At 42.0% G+C, this 17,071-nt stretch overlaps 1 protein-coding gene across 2 annotated transcripts in view; it reads right to left on the bottom strand.

The window, feature by feature from the left end:
- RAP1B (RAP1B, member of RAS oncogene family) overlaps window positions 1-16,228 on the bottom strand; it is a 33,151-nt gene extending 16,923 nt beyond the window's left edge. The window contains exon 1 of one of the 2 annotated variants that reach the window (XM_032688068.1): window positions 16,075-16,228. The gene's annotated coding sequence lies outside the window, so the exon portion shown is untranslated. Of the gene's footprint in view, window positions 1-1,050; window positions 1,206-16,074 lie in introns of those variants that run through there. The other variant, XM_032688070.1, reaches the window with a different exon arrangement.
- Window positions 16,229-17,071: the final 843 nt, after the last annotated feature.

The raw sequence follows: 17,071 nt of genomic DNA, 5'->3' as shown, positions 1-17,071 counted from the left end.
GGAATGACACACAACCCAATGTATTCTCTAAAACGCTTTAAGAAAGCTAACTTGGACATCGGTAACACAGCATGCCACAAAAGCACCATCTACAGTCCACTGCCACTTAGATCTACCACCTCACTGGCTTTGGGCAACAGTACTGATGTCACTTCACTGCTCACTGTTTTCTAAATGAAAAGAAAAACCTCAATTCCTAGCTAAAAGAACTTTCCTAATAAAATTTTCCTGTTTACAAGTCTTTGCCTCCTTCCCAGCTAAGAAGCCACTGGCTCATGAAGCTAGGAATTTCTTTAGGACACTGCAGTCTGCCACACTAGTTGATGTAATTAAAACCTAGCACACACTTTTTCACTGACCCATATGCCTGATGGCTGCAAGCATGCCCCAGCCTGAGCTAGGGCTCTGATCCTGCCTGAACTTAACTTTTCAGCAATTCTCAGGTACCCTGATCCAGCTCTTCTCCAGCTCAAACCCATTTTTCCATATCAGATGTTATACAAACTGCTTGCATCCTAAATCTTGATCATGCTCTTACTTTATTTTTCAGTTGACACAATGCTTGACTCTGGAACTAGAATTGTACTTAGATTCATCCGATGCCAAACCTATTTCCTTTTGACTCATTAATGACAAATGAGTGGGGGCAAAAGAGGAAGACAACAAAGTATAAAAGAGGAGGTTTAAGCCATAAAGCACCACATCTAGCCAGCATTTCTAGAATAGGATATAGTTAAGTCCAACAACAATATCTGTCTGTAGTCCCCAGATCACCTCTGAGATGTAAAATGAACATACTCAAAGAGGCACAACAGAAATGAAGAGACTAAGATACGTAAGCAACAGATAAACAAACGCCCCAGATTTATAAGACATTTGAGATGTATTCACCTTATCGCCCAACAATCAGATACAAATAAGTTTAAACTTATTCTTAGCAAAATACGAAGTAACCTGTTTGAATCCCCCTCCTCATTTAGTGGAGTCTATTTTAAGAGAAAGGCTTTAAGAGAATTGCTTTAAAGGCTGTCTACCTTTAAGGTGACTGACCTGCAAGGGGTGAGAGCAATGCCAACTTCCTTTGCTTTTTCATTTTCCCGTTCCTCCATCTTTAGGCAGGAAAATACTGTCAACTACGGTCTCTATGCAGGCTCTAAAGAGCAAGAAGATAGGAAGCATGCAAAAAGTAAGACCTTTTTTTCTCTTAACTGGAGCAGGTACTGGCTTTGAATAGCTGAGTCAAGTATTTATATGCACAAGTATTTGACATAACTGAACAGCAGAGATGTCTAATGCAAGATTTAGCTAGAAAAAACAAGGGAAGCTACTCTTTAAGAAACAGCATTATCACATAAACTGGATTCTAATGCTGTCTCAAATATAGAATCTCTCAAAAGTACAGATTCAGACTGCCTCCATTTTAACTGTCAGTGATGCTTCAGTAGCTGCCTTGCACACTTCCCAAGACACAACTGTTCATAAAACTACCATGTCTGAGCAGCCTCTCTCACTAGTCTGTCCATATTACTTTTTGTCATTAATGTATTAGTGTGGCGTATTATTTTAACTGCTTGATTCTACTTCTTCATGGCACAGTTAAAAATTAAAGTACTTGATAAACTAGAAGAGCAAGTGAGCACACTTTATAAGCACACAGACACTTTCCCAGTAAGGATTCTCTTTGAAGGATGAGCAGATCTTTGAATAAACCCATTTGAACAGAAGAAGGAAAGGTTAACCAGGACAAGTCACTGAAAATAAAGCATTTTAAAAGCTTCACATCTGATAAGGACTGTGAACATGGAACTTGCTTTCTGCCTCTGTCCTTATCAGATAAACCACTGAAAATGTGCCTCCTGGACGTTTTCTTGAATAGTTTGTTGAAGCAGTCTGGAGCAAAACGCAAACCAAAGTGATGATGCTAAGAAAGCTGAGGAATAAGTTATACCTTACTTTAGAGGTGAATGAAAAAATTGTACACTTATTGCTTGCAAAGCTTTCCTAAAAAGCAACCACACAATGAAGAATCCAAGGAAGTTCAAATACCATTGGTAATTGGCCTTAATGTGATAGTTATGAAAGTGTGGGAGGGTGGGTTTGGTGGGGTTTTTTGTTGGTTTTGTTTTGTTTTATATTTAGTTCTCTTTCAACTCCTTCAGCTTCAAATTTTGGGTTCTGATTGAACTTTGTTATCTATCGGAGGAATGGGAAAGCTAATAATCCAATATTTTCAAGTGATATGAAACCATATGAAGCTGTAACTGGAGCTCAGCCCCAGGCCAAAGACATGAACTAATACAGTCACTTACTTGAAGATATCCCCAAGGTTTGCTTATATGAACTAGTTGTTCAGGTATGAAATTAAACAAATTGTCCCTCCCAGAAGCCTTATCATTTTCAGAAGGGAAAATTATTCAGCACTTCACAGACACCACAATCCTTGTTCAGACACTGACATTCTGGTTGCATTGGGAAGTTGCAGTGTACTCAGAAAAATTTTCATAACACTTCTGCCCCAGCACATTTACCTCTCTGGAAAAGAGGCTTTGTTAGAACCACCTCGGGAATAGCACTCCTAAATTAATCTCAACTATTTGCATGAGAAAAAAAAGTTTCAAATACGAGATTGAGAGATGAAACAAATTAACTGACTGGTTCACCTGTTTACAAGCAGCAATGGAGTGGAAAAAAAGCCAAGGGAAAAACCCCAACCCTGCTCTCAGAAAGGGGATACCAGCCCTGAGATGGAACAAGATGATAATGGTCAGACAACATTTGGAAAAATAGCACTAGTTCAATCACGGGACCAACCCAGGTCAGAGGATTATGCCTTTGCAGAAAAGGTTTTTCCCATTTCTGATACTGGAGCAGTCTCAGATGGCCAAACCTAAATCTTTCTCATTGTCTGTACCATCCAGATTCCACTAAGTTTTGAATCTCTTGGTTAAGAATCTCTTCTTCAGGTAAACAATTAATTAAGAGAAGATGAGTGCTGTTCTTAATATTGCCCAAATACTTGCATGTGGGGAAGTCTTAAATTCTTATTTCTCAACTCCAAGGAGGGTTTTTTTCCAGAATAATTTCAGTGCGTAAGCAGAACCTTGAAAACATAACCAGAAGTGGAAGTCTGTTCATTTTCACCAGCTTTTAGATGCTTTAGGAATAAATGCAACTGAGATAACCCTTTCTCAAGAGGGTAAGTGTACCTCTTATAAAAGAGAAATTAAAATACTCCAGAGTTGACTTTCATACATTTATAGAAAACATTATTCAGAAATCAATTCTGAAGACTAGATAGACCCAATCGGCTTTTCAGTGTAACTAAAGACTTTTACATTCAAGATTCCTGGAAGTAAAGCTATTTCATTACTAGTGCAGACTCTCTGGAGGAGAATCAACTGCTCAGTAAACAAAGCTAGCAGCAACTTTTATTTCTAATTTTCACCTGGTTTTGATAGCTTCTGGGTTGGACATATATGTACTTTGTCAGTTGAACAGCTAGTTCTTCTGGGCACTAATACAGTAATTTTTCTTGCACAAAAATATTTTTTCAATTATGTTCAAATATTTTAACTGATGTTAGAGAATCTACAGAGGATTTTTAAATAGCTGGGTGGTTAAGCTTATTCAGTGACATGAAGTCATACTAACCACCTGAGAAACAGCCAGAGAGATCTGAGAACAAGCTACTGCAGCACAAACATGGCACCAAGGCTTAAGCTGCTCCTTGAACTGCCCACAGGGACATTTACACAAAGACAGCTTAACCAAGTTTTCCTCCTTTCACTGAAAGGAGTTACCTTGATTAATACTGCACACAGGGACCATTTCCGCAAAGCACGTAACAGAAGCTGACCTTGTGAGACTAGTTCCACTGTCTATAATTAGTATAGCTGAATAAAATTTGTTTTAGTTTTTTTTCTTAAGTCAAAGTTAACTCTCAGTTAGATCTGCAATCTGAACAGAAATCTGATGCATGTTGCCTGCTTGAAGTCACTGATATCTCAAGATGAAAGCTTCCTGATGTGAGAGACTAACAACCATGTGCAACTTGTAGTAGATTCATACAAAGTATAAAAAGGCTTCTCAAAGCAAGTGATGTAACGAACATTCTTATGCTACTAAGAATATGTTATCCTTCAACACTTACTGAGTTCAAGTTTCAACTTTGTACAAAAATTCCAATATGTCAATTCAAATTTGAAGTACGTTATAAAACCTATACTATGGAATCTATTTAAGCTTCAAATGGAATTTGCAACATTTATCAGATATATTCTTATTTTTGGTGACTATTTGCCATGGTTTTGCATTTTCTCCCTATTTCTGTAAAATAGTCACGATCCTCCAGAAAAGTTGTTTGTGAATGTTCTACCAGCCAGACTTACAGTGAAAATTATGACCTCGGAATTCCTGGAGAAGCTGAATTGCAAAGAAAATCCAGGCAGGCAATAAACAGAAATAAACTCAAATTTTTAAAAATACTACAAGTATATTAAATTCCGATAATGCATAATTACCGCTTGCTATGCATAAGCTAAGTATTCAACCATACAGCAAGTTCTGAGAACTGGGCCAGCAATTCACTGCCATGAATTTGGCTGTCATTGCAGAGAAGGATCAGTATTTAGCTGCAAAACTTGTACAAGTCAATGGATTGCCCCTTCATAGTATACACAACATGCTTTTCCTGATATGCATACTTCTGATTAAAGGCAGATATAAGCATTTGTTTGTCCCCATAATTGTTACAGTAAATTTTATCTTTCAAGCTACAAAACGAGGTCAAACCAGCAGGACTACAACTAAGACATGCAAGTTTTCAGAGTCAAGATACTTCTCCTGTAAAATGCACTCATGTAATTTGGAAGTTAGTTTGAGAACAAGCTTGCCAGTTGGCTTAAGATACTCTTCTTTGGAAAAAGGGATCTTAATTTCTCTTGCAGAAGCAAGACCTGGCCTCAAATTCCATGTGGTATCTGCTTAACATCTGGCAATCCTAGCTCTACCTTGATTGTGACACTGGCTGCTGAACCAGTAAAGCCTTGTATCAGGTTTCCTTCTACAGACATAAGCCAATGCTCAGATCAACTAAAATTCCAGGATTACCTGAATTTTTGTGACTCCTGTTTCTTTTTCTCCATAACCTACACAGCATACACACCCCTGGCAACGCCAGATCTTGCATATCTTCACTATAAAAGGTTTGGTTTCAATTCAGGTTTGTTTAGATTACTAAGGTGGATATATAGAGAGAGAGATTTCCATCATTATATGATCTTTTGTTACTGGCCATTTAAAACCAGCTAGTGTAGGCCCTTTACATACCAACCATCCTCCCACAGTACAATTTACAGTATTCTATTACAAATCAGGTTGGTAGCCTGAGAGCAGTCTTACAAATTCCCATACGTCATTTTAATTAAGATTAGGAGTTTTATCTGTTGAAAAGACACTGATTCTATGCAAATTGAGAATACTCGCTACTAGCATTCATTAACAGGAATAAAATTAGCTCTTCCATGATAAATGAACCATACCAGCAATGTCCTAAGTAATTTTAACTCATGTCTTTTTTGACCTCTCAATCGATACTTCCTTAATAGAAATATGGTATTTGAACATGAGCAGCAAACGTCACTCAAAGTCACCCAAAGTATATCTGACTTCACAAACAGTTCTTTTGTTATAGTCTCAGACATCTGTCCCGAGGGTAAGCTGAAAAAGGCATACACCAATACCCAGCAACAACCATCATCTTCTGCCACACAGTTTTGCAAACTCTGCAGTAGAGAAGGTGCAACCTTAACTGCCTCTTTTCACAGTTAACTTTGTTAGCTGAATCCACTGATGGACAAGAGTTTGTAAAAGGTCTGAAGTGCCTAAAACTTGGGCAGAACATCCTGTTGTTTCTGGCAGTGAGGTAGTAGCATCTTGTACCTAAGGATGGTTGCTCCTCAGACAATGTCCAATTCACAAGCATACCTTAACTAGGAGATGACAACTGCAGTTGACCTTCACACCTCTGCCCACATGGAGATGTACAGACAACTTGTTTGTTCCTGAGGCAACTGCTAAATTGTCACAAGTTTCAGAAGAGCATATTTAAAACAAAACAAAACAAACACAATCCAACCAATCAAAAAAGCTAAACCCCACAAAAACCCCATCCACTAAAAATATCCCCCACCCCGGAGCCCCTGCCTCCCCCCCCCAAAAAAAAAAAAACCCCAACCCAAAACCCAAACTAACAATCCACAATAAAACAAATGCCTGTTAATCTTAGTATGCAAAGCTGTGAACTGCCATAGCTCCACATCTGCTTTGTGAGCAGCTGATACATCTTAGCCCTCCAGAAGCCTCATTTAATGGGTCAGGAATTTCCAAGAGAGGGGAAAAATCTGACAGTTAGGAGCATAAACCCAAAGGTAAAAAATTCACACTTGCAAGCCTGAGCTCATAGACATGAGGACACCTACACAAAAAAATGAATAATTTTAACCAAATGAATTTGAATCATAGTCATCCCCACACCCCTTTCTACTACATGGACTAGATCTTTAGTAGAGAGTTACTAAATTAATGAGAGTTAAAGTTGTTTAATCAGGTCTCCACAAGATTCTATTTGAATCTTCTTAAGATCACTCTATTTCATGTTTAGACCATACTTTTTGATTCCTCTGCATCTTCAAAGCTTGCCATTTTCTGAAGAAACCTGTCATACCTTAAGATGCACTTTGCTTTAAGTCAAATTGTATTGGGCTTGCATGGCAAGGTTTGGGTAGCAGCATTGCTACATGGGTGGCTTCTGTGAGAACCTACCAGAAGCATTCCCCATGTCTGACAGCCAATGCCAGATGTCTCCAAGATGCACCTACTGCAGGTCAACAGCAAGGTCCCAGTGGTAGCACCTCTGGGAGAACAGATTTAAGAGGGGAAAAAAACTGCTGGGGGAAGAGCAACAGCAGAGAGAGGAGTGAGAATATGCAAGAACATATGTCTGCACTCTGCAGACACCAAGGTCAGTGAAGAAGGAGCAGGAGGAGGTGCTCCAGGCACCAGAGCAGATTCCCCTGAAGCCCATGATGCACCTGTCTCCCTGCAGCCCATGGAGGTCCACGGTGAAGAAGAGATCCACCTGCAGCCAGGAGCGCTCCGGGCCAGAGTAGGTAGATACCCAAAGGAGGTTGTGACCTTATGGAAATCAGGTGCTAGAGCACTCTGTTCCAGAAAGACTGCACCCCCAGAAGGGACTCATGTTGAAGAAGTTTGTGAAGGTCTGTCTCCCATGGGAGGGACCCCATGCTGGAGCAGGGCAAGAGTGTGAGGAGTCCTCCCTCTGAGGAAGAAGAAGCAGCAGAGACAACAAGTGATGAACTGACCGTAGCCCTGATTCACCATCCCCCTGCCATCACTGGGGGAGAGGTGGTAGAAAATGTAGGAGTGAAGTTAAGCCTCAGAAGAGGGAGGAGTGAGTGGAAGGTGTTTTTAAGATTTGGTCTTATTTCTCATTATCCTACTCTGATATGATTGGCAATAAATTAAATTGATTTCCCAAAGCTAAATCTGTTTTATCCTTTAACAATAACTGGCAAGTGATCCCTCCCTGTCCTTAATTTGATGCACAGGTTTTGTGCTATATTAGAAAGCATCCAAAGGAGGGCAACAAGGATGGTTTCCCCTCAAGGGCCTTGAGGGGAAGCTGTTGAGGAGCAGCTGAGGTCACCTGGTCTGTTCAGCCTGGAGGAGACTGAGGGGAGACCTCATTGCAGTCTACAACTTCATTGTGAGGGGAAGAGGAGGGGCAGACACTGCTCTCTTCTCTGTGGTTACCAATGACAGGACCTGAGGGAATGGCCTGAAGTTGTGTCAGGGGAAGTTCAGGTTGTATATCAGAAAAAGGTTCTTAACCCAGAGGGTGGCTGGGTGCTGGAACAGGCTCCCCAAGGAAGTGGTCACAGCACCAACCCTGACAGAGTTCAAGAAGCATTTGGATGATACTCCTGGGCACATGGTGTGACTCTTGGGAATGGTCCTGTGCAGGGCTAAGAGCTGGATTCTAAGATCCTTGAGGGTCCCTTCCAACTCAGCATATTCTGTGATATTTTTTTCTCCCTTGTCTAGTTGAGGAGGGGAGTGATAGAGCAGCTTTGGTGGGCATCTGGTGTCCAGTCAGGGTCAACCCACAACACAAATCAAACACTGATAAGGTAACAGAAGATGTCCAAAGTATACTGAAATTTAAAATTGGCTCTAGAGGTTTGGATGGGAAGAACTTTCTAAATACAAATCGGCATGTTCAGTCTTTTAAGAATCACCAACTATTCAGGCTATGACAATCACCACAGCCTTTGAAAAAGCATTACCACTATATCCTTCAGCAAGTTAAATACATGCATCTCAAAACAATCTATATTTTGGACAAAGCCCGAGTAGAGGAATGAACTTTTAGTCTACATTGACTGTTCCAGTGAAGCAAGTTTATCCTTTAGGAAACCAGTCTTTTATTTTCACATTGCTTAGGGTGCTTGCATTTACCCAATGCACACTCTGTTTAGGTTCTTGTGATCTGTGACTTCAACCTTCTGTTGGCAAGTCTGTGAACATTCCTTATTTTCACTTCTACTGTCACAGCAGATTCAGCATTCAGCTTGGAAAAGAGGCTTCAGTTTTCCTCTGTGAAACTTATAGCACCAAATTTCATTTAAAAAGTAGCCTCACAATAAAATTAAGTAATGGAAGAATTGCATTACTTGTAAATACAAATATTTTCAAGCCTTTGAAAAACATTTTTGGAAACTGCATCTTCAGATTGTGCCTCTGGCTAGAACCAGGACTAGTTAGCAAGACTGCATATTGTTCAAAATATTGGTTACTGCAGTTAAACTAAGTTCAAACTAACATGCACTTAATGTTGCTTCCTCACTGTTTTCCTGGCTAAACAGGATTCAGATTTCTAGCAGAAAAGGAAGACGTAGCAGTCAGTACTCTTTGTTCTTCAGGAATAAAACTGTACAACCTATTTGATCTTTTCATTCCAGGCTTCATGTGAAATATTCTTATTTCTCACTCTAATTCCTACTCACATTGATACAGCACTTTTCTTCTGAGATTACTCTTCAGAGTTTGATGAAAAGCAACACACAGATCAAAAGGATGCCAAACACAAGCACACACAGTGGCCTAAAGCACTTAATTGTAAAACCTCCTTTTCAGCTACTCCATCTTTGCAGAACTTCAGCTACCACACTTAAGTTTTCTATGCGAGATCTCTGGCTGAACCTCAACTTAGCTTTGGGCATTTCCTGACATAAATGGTTCAGGGAGATCAGAAAAAAACCAAACCAAAACAAAAGAGGATCATTAAAAATACAAGCCATGGATTTGCTTAAATATAAAGAAAGGCGAAAAGGTAACAATAAAATAAGAACATACAATGACCACAGGTATAACATAGCTATAATTCAGAAACGCTTGTTTCCCTTTCTAGTATTCAGATATAAAAAGCAAGTAGAAAATTGTACACTAAATGTAAGAATGTTTCAAGACCAAGCATCCAGTTAAAAAATTAGTTATGAATGCCTGTTTATTATAGTATCACAGACTTCTCTAATGGCCTCCAAACTTAATCAATGCCCACAATGATTAAGTGCCAGTGTGTCTCGTCTCTGGTGAGATCTCATCTAATCTGCTACTAAGTGAAAAAAGATATATCAGAAAAATGGAAGAGTGATATCCTCCAGCATGATGGTCAGCTATTCTTGCCTCTTCCAGTGTTCCATCTTGATGCCACAGGACTATTACAGTCTCTTAGATTCCACCAAGTCCTAAGATGACAATTTGGCACTTTCTAGAAGCATGGCACATTCTCAAATAACTAATGTCAGTTGAGGTTGGATTTTTGAACATAACATTTCACAGCCCACAAAGAACACAAGTCCAAGGCATCTAAAACTATGTATTTGTTAATATAAAACTACCTTAGAAATTAATCTCTGGATTGGTATTATATTTGTGAGACTTCTGAAGGTGAGTTCACACTTGCTATGAACTCATTTCTGATGCTGCTCACCATAAAACCCATGAAAGGATATTGCATTTTCTGTACGCTTCTAACAACAAAAACAATAGACAGTAAACAACAAAAGGACCATTCCCTGAATGGGAGTAAAATCACCACACTGAAAGAATGTCTACTGCCCACCAAATCTCCATTTTAAACAAGTCAGAAGGGTCACAGAAAGACAGTATGATACATATTTATATAGTTAGTATGAATAAGGATAACTCTAGAAGTTAGAGTTAAGTGTAAGAGTCAGATTTTGCATGACATATTAATTTATACACTCTCCCTACCCAAAGAAAATCCTTCAGCAATATTAGATGCAAAAGTAAATCACATGAAGCCAAGTAGGCTATGTTTATGGGTCATCTTGTACATCAAGCTTTCAGAATGTTACCTTGTAAGTAGCTTCAGAGCGAAAGACCACAGGAGAGTTACTGACTGCATCTTACAACCTCTAACAATCTAACAAATTGCAAGATTAATAAAAGAGGTTCGTGCACACTATGCTGTTGAGCTGCCCCCAGGCAAGCCTGGACACACAGCCATACGCACAGAAAGGCTTGGATCGGAAGGGACCTAAAAGATGATGTAGTTCCACTGGCCATGGGAAGGGATACCACCCACTAGATCAGGTTGCTCAGGGCCCCATCTAGCCTGGCATTCACAACTGAGTCTCAACTGTAAATGTCACCTTATAAATAAATAAATCAATCTAGTCCTAAATACTGTATTGCAGAAAGTAAGATTTTTAGGTAACTTCCACTTAAGATATTACTTCCTTTCCACATTCCAGTTTACCCTTCTCCACATTCAGAAAAAATAAAATACTTTGCAACTTTCCTCTAGTCTTCTAACAAATCACTTTTTGGGCAAGTATTAGACCAGGTGTTCTAGAAGTTTGATTAGTTGCAAGCAAGGACTGTACAATTGCACAACTTACCTATCACTATTGTCTGGGTTCTGATGTAGTCCAGCTACTGTTCAGCTTCCTAGCTTCATCTCAAAAAATACTGACCATACACCAAACCTCTAGAAAAATCAAAGTAGCTGGTCTGACCCTGCAACTACCAAAAACACTTGTATTTCAGTAGTGCTGAAGTGCCACTTATAGTAACACACGGGTCCTCCTTCTGTCTCCTGTACCTCTCCCCTCTGGAACTCCACACAAGTAACTCAGAAGTATATGAAGTTCACTTTTAACACAGATGTGGTCATACTTTTTTCTTTTCTTCTTCCTGATATACAAAGCATGTTTTTAAGAAACTTTACTTCAGACTCCGCTGCAAACATAGAAAAAAAGTGAAGCACAACTGGTTAGGTTGCAGAAACAGAGACTGCGAGTGGAAAAAAATAGGACAAGACTTCAAAAGCTAAGACAACTAATGCAGAGAAACAAAAACAGTTGCAGGGACTATCTGTGTTCACAAATTATTTCAGATTAACTGAAGACGAGGCTAGACAACATACATTATTTGGGCAATAGATAGTAAATTCATTTGAGAAAAAGTTTTCACCATCTAATGTCTCAAAAAGTTATGGAGTAAGCCATACTAATGGAAATATTGTTGAAATGCATCTTCTCCTTTAATATGGATTACCTACCAAAATCAGGTACTGACTTAATAATAACTGCTATAATTAAAGCAAGTAAGAGTAACATTCACTTTGATGTCAACAAATCTCGATGCAAAGAGCACATTCTCTTTCTATGAAAAAGAATTTTAACTATGGATCCCTGCTTTAAGTTTGTCCTCAGTTATGAAAATAAACTGTTCTCCGTTCCAGTTCAATGCTGTCCGAAAATTTAATGACATGAAGTTTCTCATAGCTCTACAATTAGAGTTACATTGAAAATTATTTCATGAATGAGTAACAGTGGCATACAATATCCTTTTTACAGAAGACCCGGTCAAGTCATTCAGATTTAGCACACCCTCCTGTGTTGCAACAGCTGCAGGAATGATACCAAGTGATCTAAGAAAGTAGAGATTTCCTGAAGAGAATCTTAAACGGGAGAGAAACACGAGATGCTGCTTGTCTGCCACAAGATGCAAACACCAACCCATTAGAAGGGCTAGGCTGTCCTACTCCTGCACTATGGTCTGGCCTTCCTCCCTTGGCCAGGAATGAACTAACCATGTGGGCTGAATTGGCAGTCTCTTTTTGTAGCTGCATAGCAGGGATTTACTTCAAATAACGTCAATTCCTTAGATTAAGAACTGGAGAGCTGACTGGGACAGTGTATGAGAGAATGCCAAATGTCTCTTCTTCTTCCCGGTTCATCTCTACAAAGTTCCTCTAACTCTGCAACACATGGTCCTCTAGGGTCTTATAGTGACTTTCACTCTACTGCTTCAGTAGTAAAAATCACTGTTAAAACACTATTCTCAAAAAAAGAGCATCCTGAATAGCTAGAGGGCCCCCAAATCATTTTATATTTCAAAAGTTGCTTCACAGGCAGATTTCTAACCTGATGTTTACAGCCTTCCTCCCTTTCCTTGCTGCTAGAAGAGAGAACATGCAGTTGTCAGGAGCTCACAACATCATGCATAGGCAGACACATAAAAATAAAAAAACCTTTATCACTTTTAGTTGTCCAGTGTTTCTTTAGGCATTCTAAAGCTTCACAGATGAGTTTCAAGAAAGAACCTTCTGCTGCTTTTGAAGGTAACCTCATTCAACTGCTCCATGAAGAAACAGTTTGTACCAGCTGACAAGTCTTTGACTTTCTCCATATAGTGTTTGCCTACTACAAGTAAACTGCCATAGTTTCATCAAAGTACGGCTTCTACTACGCCTGTCTCACTCAGTTGACAGGCCCTAAGGAGAAAGCCATACATTAGATGTTCTGAGATACTAAAGCTCTACTACAGCCACCTGTTAAACAACTTTGAAAACTCAAGTCAACTTGAAAACAAATCTCCTATTAATGGCATTCGAGTACAAAAACACTTCTTTTTTTCCCTGGTCTAGGCAAGAAGAATGGAAACAGACCGTCTTAATGATTATCTGAGCAGGAAAACAAAGTTTGCCTTCAAATACAAAGGTGTAGTTACTGTAGATACTCCTTTAATCTCTCTGAACAAGAAGGCTAAAATATCCCTCTACCTGACCTAGATGCTACAGAACACAGCAGAAGCCTGCCCCAACTCAGCAGGGATTCAGCACACTGACACCACACAGTGCACTTTGGTCTGCTTTTGGATTTGTTCTGAGGTAAAGGAATGGCAGCATTTGCAACCACAAGCTAAACATGAACTTCTGTTGCACAAGGTATGCTCAGTGATCTGTTTACTAAGAGAGCAATTTTGATTAAAACTCACAACAACTTGAGCCTAACCTGAAGAACACGCAAATGTCAGTAAAATATCTGAAAGTCATCTAAGCATTACTTAGACCAACCAATTCATAAAGGATCCACCTACCCTCTTAGCATACACCCAAGGTCAAGAGAGTGCCTGTTTTTACCTCTAAGATATTCTTATCCTTAAAAGCACCTCTCTATACCTAACCCCAAGCAGCCAGCAGAGCTCTGTGGATGACAGGATTGGTACTATAGCAGTAAGCATCAAGTACTCAAGTACTTCTGTGACTCTTGCACTTCCCACATCCCAGATGATAGGTGGACAACTGTTTATTTTAGTTCCCTGTCACATTTACTAACTGTTAGATCACAAGCTACAGTGGAGTCTTCAGCACACTTCGTTCCTCACCGTACGAGCAATTTCTTTCTCCTTTTGTAGGCCCTCACCTAGATTCCCATCTGTTTGCCTCTGCTCCAGAAAGGCTCTCAATTAAAAAGACAGTCAGTTTTACTGTGCAAAACTGGCACAGCACAAAAAGAACTGTCATGGCTCACTTCAGATTTATTTTTGATGAACTGTCCTACAGCAGAGCTTTGGAACAAAATAGCACAATTTTAATTCCACTCAGAAAACTTATCTGGTGCAAGCATATAGTAATAGAAGCAGGACGCACAGGTACAGAGAGTTAAAAAAAAAAAAGACTACTGGGGTTTCTTGTCCCCCTATATACAAGTTCTGGTTTTACACTTATAGTCTTTCAACTCTGTTTTGCAGATTATTTCACCCCCAGGCAGACAGGTGCTCCAAGTATGATCATCTTTGCTGCAAAAAAGATACATGGCACTTATATTGCACAGTGCAACTCAAAACTCAGTTACATGGGTACAGATAGTAAGAGAATTTTGCACTACAGTTCTAAGTTAAAACTGAAGTAGTTCACATCGCTACAAGAAGCATGTCTGAAAACATAAAGGTACCAAGGAAATAAAACACTGCATCTAACTAGTTAGAAAGTTTATTTTTGCAAAGCCTTCATTGTGAACAGACAAGGTAACCCCCACTACTCACTTAGCTCATTTTTATCTGGAATGAAGTCTACAGGACAGACTTTCAGTGAGAGTAAAAAAAGGTGCAATGAATAAAGAAAGTGAAAATACTCGACTGTAGCAAGTTTGGTTGGTTTTTTTCCTCACAAAAGATTGCGATTTTAATACAGAGGCAAGTCATCCAAAAGGTAATAATTTGACTAATGTTTAAAGTTTTCCATAGAGGCAAAAAGAAACTCTTTCCAAAGGGAAATACATTTATTTTTGAATGGCTGCTCTTTAAGGCAATGCAATTGCTTTTTTCCTTTTAATTATAATTAATGAAAAAGAAGAGTGTTTCTTGTCTCCTTTTTTATAACGGTAATTTCGATGTATACTTTACTGTCAAAGATTACTGGAAAGTCTTTGTCAAACACTGTCTACACATCTTACACTTGGGTAAGATGTAGCTTTTATATGCTGAAAATTACAAATTACACTAATCAAAACATGTAAATGCAAAAACACACACGCGACCTGTGTGTTTTTCAAGCTGGGCATCTCTGACACACTCTCTCTCTTGGAACTGTTTCACCTTCACCTTACTACCATACCTCGAAACAGTACAGAAAAAGATTTTCTTTTTTTTGTTTCCTTTACCCTGAGCAGCACAACCCATCCCTTTAAGATGGAAATGGGAGTAAGAGCACACTGTTGTTTTTTCGCAGAAAACCTTGGTTTCTTATCCTCTTTTGTAATCTGGGGCCAGTGCGAAAACAGTTGGATTTGATTTTACTTTCCTCTCTGCAAACTTTGGTTTCCTTCCACTGCTCCTTCACAAACGCGAACAGAAGGGTACAAGGATCTCAGGTCCATTTGACGGGTTTGGCGCAGGAAGTGTCAGTCAAATTCTTCCATTTGCTTTGACACGAGTGGTGGTGGGGTGCTTAGACGAGACAAACATCCCTGTCATTCCCTTTTCATTTTGTGATAAGCCAGAGGGAAGCTCGCTGGCCAGGGCGCTGCCCGCTCGTCCTGCTCCATGGCCACCCCCGGCACAATCCCTGCGGGCTGCCCGCCCGGATCCCCCCGCCCCGCCCGCACACACCGGCCGGAAAGAGCGAGCGGCTTCTCCCGGCGGCCGGACTAGGTGGGGCTCGGCTCGGACTTCCCGCTGACAACGCCGGCGGCCGCCGGGGACCGTCCCCTTCCCCGCCCGCGGCAGGGCCGAGCCGGGCGTCACCCGCCCCTCCCCGCGGCCGCCCGGGCCCCACGTCGCGGCCCCGACCCGCGGGGTTACAACTTTCCGCTTCCGCTCCAACTTCTGCTCTGGGGACCGGCGGGCGGGGGGCGGCGGCGAAAGGCAGGGCCGGGCCCCGGGCCGGGCCGCGGCAGCTGCCCCTCGCCGCCCTGCAACCCCCACCCCCGCAGGGTCCCCCCGTGCCCGAGGCCGGACGCAGCGGCGGCTCCCGGTTCCTCCTCCGCCATGTTCCAGGCTGGTGCCCCTTCCCTCACAGCGCCGCTCCCCGCCGCCCCCCTCCCACCGCCACCGCCGCCGCCGCCGCCGCCCCCACCCCATCTAAACCCTCCCCTCCCCGCCACCTGTACCAGAGGCGCGGCGCCGCTCCCCGCCACGGCGGCCCGGCCCGGCCCACCCGCGCTGCCCGCCGCGACCCACCGGACAGCGCCTCCGCTCCCCGCCGCCGCCGCCTCGCCGGCCGATGCCGCTGCGCCGCGCCCGCCCCGCCGCGCTGCGCTGAGCTCCGCTCGCCGCCTGTGCCGGGGCGCGGCTCGGGGCCGTCGCCGTGACGCCGCACGCCCAGCCTCGCTCTGGCGCGGCGGGGGCGGAGGGAGGGGCGGGCGGAGGGAGCGAGGGAGGGGTGACCCCGCCGCACCGCCCCCTGCGCAGGCGCGCGGCCGCCCCGCCCCCGGCCCTGTGGCGGCGCAGGAGGGGGCGAGGGGCGAGGCCCCGGGGCGTGAGGGGAGCAAGTTGAGTTGTGATGACATCGCCCGTGTCCCCGAGTTCTTCGTCTTGGAGCTATGGGTTAGTTACAGCTCAGAGGTGCGTCTAAAGCACGTTATGGTTGCTTTACATTAATTAAGAACATAAAGAGCTGCAAGCGCAAATGCCAGTGCAGTTTTTCTCGTGTTTGTAAAAGGGTGCTGAGATCCACTGGTGAAGGGTTTTTCAGGAAATACTGCTGGATTTATGTGGATCATTACGCCTCTGGATGTGAACAGCCCATCATTAGCCTTTCTGATACAAAGCAGGATGCCCATTGCCTGCAAATAATTATGGTATTTCCTAGCCTTTCTCTTATTTCAGTCCTAAATAATGCAAGTCGCTTTTTTTTTTCCCCCGGAGTGTCACTAATATTTTCCAGTTACATAGAGTTTAGCTGATAAAGGTTAAAAATAAAAGACCGCTTAAGTTTCTAGGAAACACTCAGTAAGCAAATAGTTAACGTGGTACATTCAGATAAAACTTGTGCTCAGAGGAAGTCCGCAGCAGAGTGTGTAAAACTGACAGGAAGTTGCAGTGAGGCTTCTGGCAAGGAGAGTGGGTGTAGAGGAAGCACACGCTCTCTGTAGGGCAGAGATAGGAAAGAGAGACCATACAGCTTCCAGTGACTGTGTGGGAGACGCTGGAGCTCAGAGCACAGGCAAAGAATGAC

Source organism: Chiroxiphia lanceolata, chromosome 5 (assembly GCF_009829145.1).
Source record: "Chiroxiphia lanceolata isolate bChiLan1 chromosome 5, bChiLan1.pri, whole genome shotgun sequence".
Taxonomy (NCBI): Eukaryota; Metazoa; Chordata; class Aves; order Passeriformes; family Pipridae; genus Chiroxiphia; species Chiroxiphia lanceolata.
The sequence above is the reverse complement of the archived record's forward strand: the minus strand, read 5'-3'. Positions and strand labels throughout refer to the sequence as shown.